Here is a 7990-nt window from a genome sequence, read left to right on the forward strand (position 1 = left end):
CGTATGAAACATTAAGCAGTTTGAAACATCATGACTTGTATGTGATATATGATATGATTCTGAAATACGCAAACATTTCACTGAGATTCGTAAATCTTTTTTTAGAGGACATACAAAATCTAAGCCTTTTAAAAGAAACAAAATATGAAGCTTTATAGACTTTTATTTACTCACTGTGTATTTTTGCTCAGACGTACCTTATATATTTTTTATTCTTTTTGCACGTCGGGTTATTAGGATCACCAGGGTAAGAAGTGGAAAAATGCTCGAGTGTCTAAAAGTAAAGGGGGCAACTTTACAGAATAATAACCAACTTTCAAAAGTGTTCCAATTAGGTCACTCAATTTTAAAAATTTTTCCAATTAAGTCACTCAATTGTCATGTTTGATTAAATTAAAGGTTCTAACATGTTGTTTTAGTCATTTTCTTTTTTGTTTCACATAGAAAATCTTTTTATCTTCTTTTTGAAGTTGACGCTGGGTGTCGACGTGAATTTTATTTTTTATTTTTAAATTTTAATATAATTAGCGTTTTTTAAAATTTTTTTAAATTTAACTACATATATTGCAAATTCTGACCCCCACATCTTATTCTCCATTTCTTTCTTGACGCACAAAAAAATCGGTGAGACTTCGATTTGAAAATTTAGTGACCCAATTTGGAGAAAATATGAACCTAATTGAAACTTTTAAAAGTTGGTTACTATTCTATAAGATTTTCCCCTAAAGTACCTTTATACCAAAAAAAAATAAAATGAAATGAAAAAAGAAGAAAAATAAAAAAGGATGATTTGTTTTCAAACTTGACCATATTAAAAGTAGATTAAAACAAACTTTCATAAAAAGAGTTCAGCAAACACTTTAGAGTTAAGTACTGTGTAGGGGCTGCGCAAACACAAGCCCCAGCTGCCACAAATTATGATGCAAACTCGATCACTTAGACCGATCTTAGGGTAGCACCCCTCTTATGTGCAATGGAGGTTACTAACCTAGGCCATGGACCTTCTTGTTCACCCGATCTTTCATCTTTTATTCAGCCTCTACTCCGTTTTTTTTTCTTTATTTAACGATGTGGGATGACTTCAAAATGCTCATTCCCCTGCGCACATTTCACATATCCTTTTTAGCTCTAGCTCTTTGAAAAGCTGTTTTTTAATCCAAATCAGAAGTTAGTGGTTCGTAGAACGGCATTTTGTAAGAATTCAGACTTTTTAAGGTTTCGGAAAAGTTGTTCGTAGTCAACAGCATATTGATTTCCTTGTAAATCCATGGATTTAAAGAGGACTAATAAAGAGAAATCTCCGTCTATCCTGTCAACAATGGGTTACCAAGATTCACTTTGCTCTTCTTTTAGTCCATTCGACCCATCCAGCGCCCACTGAATGAAAGAGGAACAAACCATATGTAATCGATGGTATGTGCTAGGGCCTACCCAAACTATACGCCCCTAGTGTGGACTTGAATCATGTCTTCACCATGTCATATCTTCTACTCATGAAGTGGTGACTACAGCAAGTAACTTCATCAAAGGTAATTATATTTAGTGAACTCTTAGCAACATTACTAGTTTTTACTTAACAACTGCTTTAATAAATATGCACAGTTGCAAGAAAACAGCCGCCACACCTTATTATGTTTGTTTAAATTTATTGAACTACTGTATTGTGCAGGGTGAGACTTCGTTAGCAAAAAGCTCGGTGGGGATGTTGGAAGTTGGGATTGTCGTGGTATATTTCTTAAGGTGGGCTTAGTGCCGGCCAATGGGTCAAAGTTGGGAATATTAAAATCCAATATCCCTTGACAAAATGTAAAAGACATCAAACAGATTCTTCCTCCTCCTAAATATCAGGTGCAACTCTTTATTTCAAAACAGTAAACCAATCCGGTTCAATTAACTCAGTTTTATGGATCTTTGTAACTAAACCCGAACCAAGAAAGAAAGTTATCTAAAAGTTTCAAACCGAATCATCCAATATCAGGTTCTTCCTTTTGTTAGTTATTAAGAACATCAATTAATTGGGTGGCATAAATGTTGAAAATCAATATGCACAAGCAGTCCTTTGTTGTATGGCAAAAAGATCATAAACCAGTGATCGCCACTTTTGCCTAATATGATACTGTGTTGCCAAACAGCATAGTTTGGTTTTTATAACTCAAGAACAAGCCAAGATGGTTGTGACACACCTTCCTGGGGTTTTAATCTCACACCTACACGAAGTGTAATTTCTTTAAGTGGTTTAAAAACTCAGAACTTGTCTATGCTGAATTTACTTTAGAACAGTTAAACATGTTATGGTTTTTTTCGATTATGTATCTATGTAATCCAAACATGTTATGGGTTTTTTCGATTATGTATCTATGTAATCCGGTACAAGACCTAAGCCTGTAGAACAATAATAACATTCAGAAAGGAAGATAGACATCAAAACATTGCACTCAAGAATTGTGAGGGGCTGCACGAACGCAAGCCCCCACTGCCACAAATTATGATGTAGACTCGACTACTTAAGCCGATCTTAGGGTAGCACCCCTCCTAAGTGCAATGGAGGTCATTAACCTAGGCCATGGACCTTCTTGATCATCCATTGACCCCATCCAGGTAAGTGATTTGCTAATTTCCCTCTTTCATCTTTTATTAAGCCTCTAATCCTTTTCTTTTTTCTTTATTTAACGATGTGGGATGACTTTTCATTCCACCATCCAAATTTCGCATATCCTTTATATAGCTCTTTTTAATTCCTACCTAGGATTAAGGTGTTGATTGTTTTTTCAGAGGTAAATTGTTTGCAATCTGTGGATCACATCTGCAGTCTGCGGATCACATCTGCAGTCATCTATAGCAAAAGATGTGAACTAAACCTAGGCAGTCTGCAAGAAGAAGACTATTTGTTTTTTAACATCTGCAGACTACTAAAATAAAACAGAAATCTTTAAATAAGCTGAAATTTAAATAAAAAAAGTCATTCAACATCAAAATTTAAATAATAGTCAAACAACAGAGCAATAATATTCATAAAACAACAAGAACATTTTTTTCAAATAATTTATTCGGTACTTTGCATTTAGCCAAGAATTGGTGTAAATCTTTTTATAATCATTATAACAAATATTTCATGCAATAAAACCTTAACAAAAATATTGCATTCAGTAACATACTTACTAACATACTTACTGGTTTCATTAATTGTTATTTTGATAAAATTACCAACGAATTAAAAACAAACGAAAGAAAAATTACATTAAAAAAGATCAATATACATAAACCGATTCAAGAAATTGGATCAGCCAAAACAAAGACCCCATTCAACCCGTTGATTCGAGGTTTGATTCATATCTTATGCATGATCTAGATCATAATTTGCTTGAAGATCAAAAGGTGATCATGAACAGAATCTAAACAACAGCAGATCTGCTACGATTATTGTACCGCACTGAAAACGATCTAGAGAGGATATCCGGTTGCAATTCATTGTCCCCTTGCGTTAATCCTTGATCGAAATTTTGCGGTGGTGCGGCCCCGGAGGTGGAGCAGTGGCTATTGCAGCGCCGGAGGTGGAAGTCGCCGGTGGTGCGACGCTGACAGTGGAGGTCGCCGGTGGTGCGGTGCCGGAGGTGGAGGTAGCGGTGTGCGGTGTGGCTTTGGAGGAGATGGTAGGGGAGGAGATGAAAGGGAGGATATGGTAGAATGAAAGGTGGGCTAAGGTTTTGAATGAGATAGAAGATGCAAAAGACTTGAAAAGAGGAAGGTCCATGTCTTCTAGGATTAGAGGGCGCGAATACGTTTTTTAATTTGATTGGACTTTAATTGTTGGTTTGAGCATTAATCAAATTAATGCTCAAACCAAAAATTATTGTTCCCTGATTCTTGGACGCTTGGTTTAGATCAGTGTTTTAAAAACCGGTACATACTGGCCGGTTGAACCAGTTATACCGGATTTTCGTAAGATCACCGGTATTTAGAGTCCGGTATTTTCTGGCGGTTTGCTAGAACATCGTACCACCGGTTTTTTTTTTAAATACCTGTTTAAACCGACAAACCGGTTTTAAATCCAAAAGATTTTTGATATTTTTTGCGCCCCATATTTTAAAAAATGACTTTTTACATAGCGGATAAAGTTGAAATGAGTAAACACGATAAACGACGATTAGTTAATCAACCAATTTTGTATCATACAAATCAATGCTGGTTTATTTGCATATTTTGTAATCGACTAGTTTCGTATAAAAAGTATATAAACTTTCTATCTGACTCGACCATTGTTCATGTGTGATATTTGGTTCAAGTGTGATGTTTATTAATGTATTTTTGGGTTATTTTTTTGAGTTGAAATTGTATTTATATGGAATTACAAGGTAAATTGTTTAACCCGGTTGAACCTCCCGATATATTCCGGTTCAACCGGTTATACCATTTTTTAACCAAATCCGGTAAAAGTAAAATACCGGTTTTTAAAACATTGGTTTAGATCGGACATCAACATTCAACAAAATAAAGTTTCATTCAGCCGCTGCTTCCACCCTAAGTTTCCCCGAGCCTCTGCTGCCCTCCTTTGGTCATCGGACCTCCACCCTACAGCCGAGTAGCCGACATCTGATGCTCCCTCAGTCCCTCTTCTATAGTTCGACTTCTACTTGTTCAATTTAGGTGTTCTTCTACTCTTATCTAAAATTGTAATTGTTATTTTGTATATGTAAATTGTTAATTTGGAATTGTTTATGGGCAATTGAATATTTGAATAATTGATTATGGTTTATTAGATATATGAATAATGTAAATTGGAAATTGGAATTGATTAGGAATTCAGGGTTTATATTTAAATTGGAATTGATTAGAGATTTAGGGTTTATTTGTAAATTAAAATTGATTATGGGTTTTTTAAAATTAGGGATCTTGGTAGGGGTGTGCATAAATCGGGCCGGACCGAAAAAACCAATAACCTGGATCGAAAAAGACCGAAACCCGGACCTAACTTGATACCTTCGGTTTTTTATCGGCTCATGCCTTCTGTGCATTTCGGTTTCGGGTTGGGTATCGGGCCTTACATGTTAAAAGTCGGAAAATTGAGGACCGACCCGAAAATGAAGAGCATGTGCATGTCTCTTGGTTTTCCAGGACTCGAGTGAGAGTTCAAACCAGTATCGATGAGCCAATAGGTTTGAAAATGGAAGACGGCGTCCATGGCGAAGCAAAAGTGGCTAGTGATGAGGTTAAAAGAATTTAATAAATGAAGAAGAAGATTACTTAAGGTGGTGATACATGCAAAAAAGTAATTATTTCTTTTATTTTTCACCTTTTACGAGAAATAAAAGTAGAAAAAAGCTTTGCCTTTATTTGTATTTTCTATATTAGTTTATTAAAAATTTCAAAGTTGAAAAGACCAAATTTACATGATAATGACTTGCATAGAAAACCCAAAAGATGCATTTGCACAGCCCTAAATCTTGGAAGTTGAAATGTCAAAATCTTATTAGCAATCATTTTAAACGAAAATTCCAAGAAAACAATGACATTGGTCCAACACCAAGCTAAAAAAAATTATTGTATGAAATACAGTAAGAAAATTATTCGGTTATAGTATGAAATACGGAAAAAAAATGCAGTTATTTTATGAAATATGGTAAAAAAAATCCGTTTGTATTGCATGAAATACGGTAAAAAAAAATTGAACGTTACCCCTGAGATTTTGGTCGAGATCCGCTACTGGTATTCTCCATGTTTGCAATATTTATAAAAAATGTTTGGAGAAAATTAAGAAAATACACATTTGTACAACCCTAGATCTTGGAAGATGAAACGTCAAAATCTTATTAGCAATCATTTTAAACGAAAATTCCAAGAAAACAATGATATTGGTCCAACACCAAGCTAAAAAAAAATTATTGTATGAAATACAGTAAGAAAATTATTCGGTTATTGTAACATCCAACTTTTTGTTAAATAATAAATGACGGAAAGTTTTGTTATTAACTGTGTGTCGTTAAGTTAGTTGTGTGTTAAGTGTTTGGATAATATTTGGACTTAGAATTGTGAGTGGGTTGTGGGGCCCATGGCCCCATATATAAGCCTAACCTCTCCACCATTTCACCATTTTGTTACCTTTCACCACACACACACTCAAGAACACACACACTTTCTCTCTACATTCCGGATCCAAATCCGTGTAAAAAAAAGAAGGAAGAATCTCGTGTGTAGACATCATCAAATAACAAGAATCACGTCCAGATCTACGTATTGTCCGAATCTGAGCTCGAACCCAAAGCAAAAGGTAGGTTTCGGTTTAAGTGGTTAAGTTTTATGGTTAGAATCGGCATGCAAACAGATATAATGATAGATCGGATTGTGAAATGTAAGAAAAATATAAACTTGGTAAGTTATAACCTCTTGGGTGCATTTTAAGATAAAAAGGTGACGTTTGGACTATGAGAGATATGGGTTCAGGATCAGGTGCATGGGGTCAGAATGTGTCGAAAGTTGAAAAAGAGTAAAAAAAATCAGGTCCCGAGAAAAAGTCACGAAGTAAAATGGCTTTAAAATGGTACAAACGAAGAAAGGAAGGAATTTCGCTTCGCTTAGCCATGAGAAGCGAAACAGGTACTTCACTTCGCTCAGCCATGAGAAGCGAAACATGTATTTCGCTTCGCTCAGCCGTGAGAAGCGAAACATGTATTTCGCTTCGCTCAACCGTGAGAAGCGAAAAAGTTATGCGAAGCGAAATTCTATGCAAAATTCCTCCCATGCGAAATTGTTTAAGTTATTATTAAAATGTGATCCGATTCATTTTCTGATGCGTTTTTGTTAAAGGACCTATTAGCGAAAATAAAATTTTTCCGAGCTGACCTGGCAGCTCAACCCCAGCTAGGGGCTCTGCACCTTAGACCCTACTAGGGGCTGCCGCCCCTAGACCCCGCTACCAGGGGCGCTGCCCCCGGACCCCCGTTAGTTGAGAGTTTCATTGACTTAGATGTAGGAAGTAGTAGTAATGGATAATTGACACGCGTCATGTATTGTACAGTTAACCGTGCACAACTAAGGAAGGGCATTACCATTAACGGCGAGAGAAACCGACTCCATGTGAGTTCTAGCCCCATTTCATTGTTATGTTTTCGGGGCTGTGTGCATACTCCTATGTGGCAGTTAAAATGCTTATCTTAAGTGATAAGTATATGATATGTGTACGATCGTGCATTGAATGTTACTACTATATGATGGTTATGTGAATGAATATGTATGTAAATATTACATACGTAAGACAAGTAAAGTATGCGCTTATGATAGGGACCAGACCCTCATAATATCTGAGATGATAGGGACCAGACCCTCATAATATATGAGATGATAGGGACCAGACCCTTATAATATCTAAGATGATAGGGACCAGACCCTTATAATATCTGAGATGTTAGGGACCAGACCCTTATAATATCTGAGATGTTTAAAATATAATAGTTTATGGTATATCATAGGGTTTTATGAAAGAAAGTATGTAAGTACGTATGCATGTATATAAAGTATGTTTGAAAGAAGTAATAGCAAAGTAAGGTATGAATACGTATATTCGGACGTGTATGAGTAAGGATAGGAATGTATTGAATGTTAATTGATTAACTAGAACTCACCCAGCATAGCTGACTTTTAGTATGCACGCAGGCAAATAAGTTGAGGCAGCTAGCTTGAGGAGGGACATATGGCACGAGCTAAAGAGACTGACATCTATGATGAAGTGACATGACTATTTTATGTTATGTTATGAAAAGACAATTTGTATGTTAAGACAAAAATGAATGTTTGTAATGTGATGTTTGAAGTTTTAAATTATTCCGCGAAAGTTTAAATTAACTTTGATTTTAGAACTGTGTTTATGAGTAAATCCAACACCAAAGTAGGGTTACCGGGAACGGGGCCTTACAGTTATAGTATGAAATACGGCAAAAAAATGCGGTTATTTTATGAAATATGGTAAAAAAATCCGTTTGTATTGCATGAAATACGG

General features: G+C 35.6%; 2 non-coding genes across 2 annotated transcripts; both read right to left on the reverse strand.

Moving 5' to 3' along the window:
• Nucleotides 1-877: 877 nt before the first annotated feature.
• Nucleotides 878-1032, reverse strand: LOC143600836 (U1 spliceosomal RNA). The gene has a single exon (XR_013147549.1). It is a non-coding gene; the product is annotated as a U1 spliceosomal RNA (small nuclear RNA).
• A 1413-nt stretch (nt 1033-2445) lies between these two features.
• On the reverse strand, nt 2446-2606 carry LOC143600831 (U1 spliceosomal RNA). Its single transcript, XR_013147544.1, has one exon. It is a non-coding gene; the product is annotated as a U1 spliceosomal RNA (small nuclear RNA).
• Between the last annotated feature and the right edge of the window lie 5384 nt (nt 2607-7990).

Source organism: Bidens hawaiensis, unplaced genomic scaffold, assembly GCF_021521415.1.
Source record: "Bidens hawaiensis isolate Kalapana, Puna unplaced genomic scaffold, B.hawaiensis_p1.1 tig00054948_1, whole genome shotgun sequence".
Lineage (NCBI taxonomy): Eukaryota > Viridiplantae > Streptophyta > Magnoliopsida > Asterales > Asteraceae > Bidens > Bidens hawaiensis.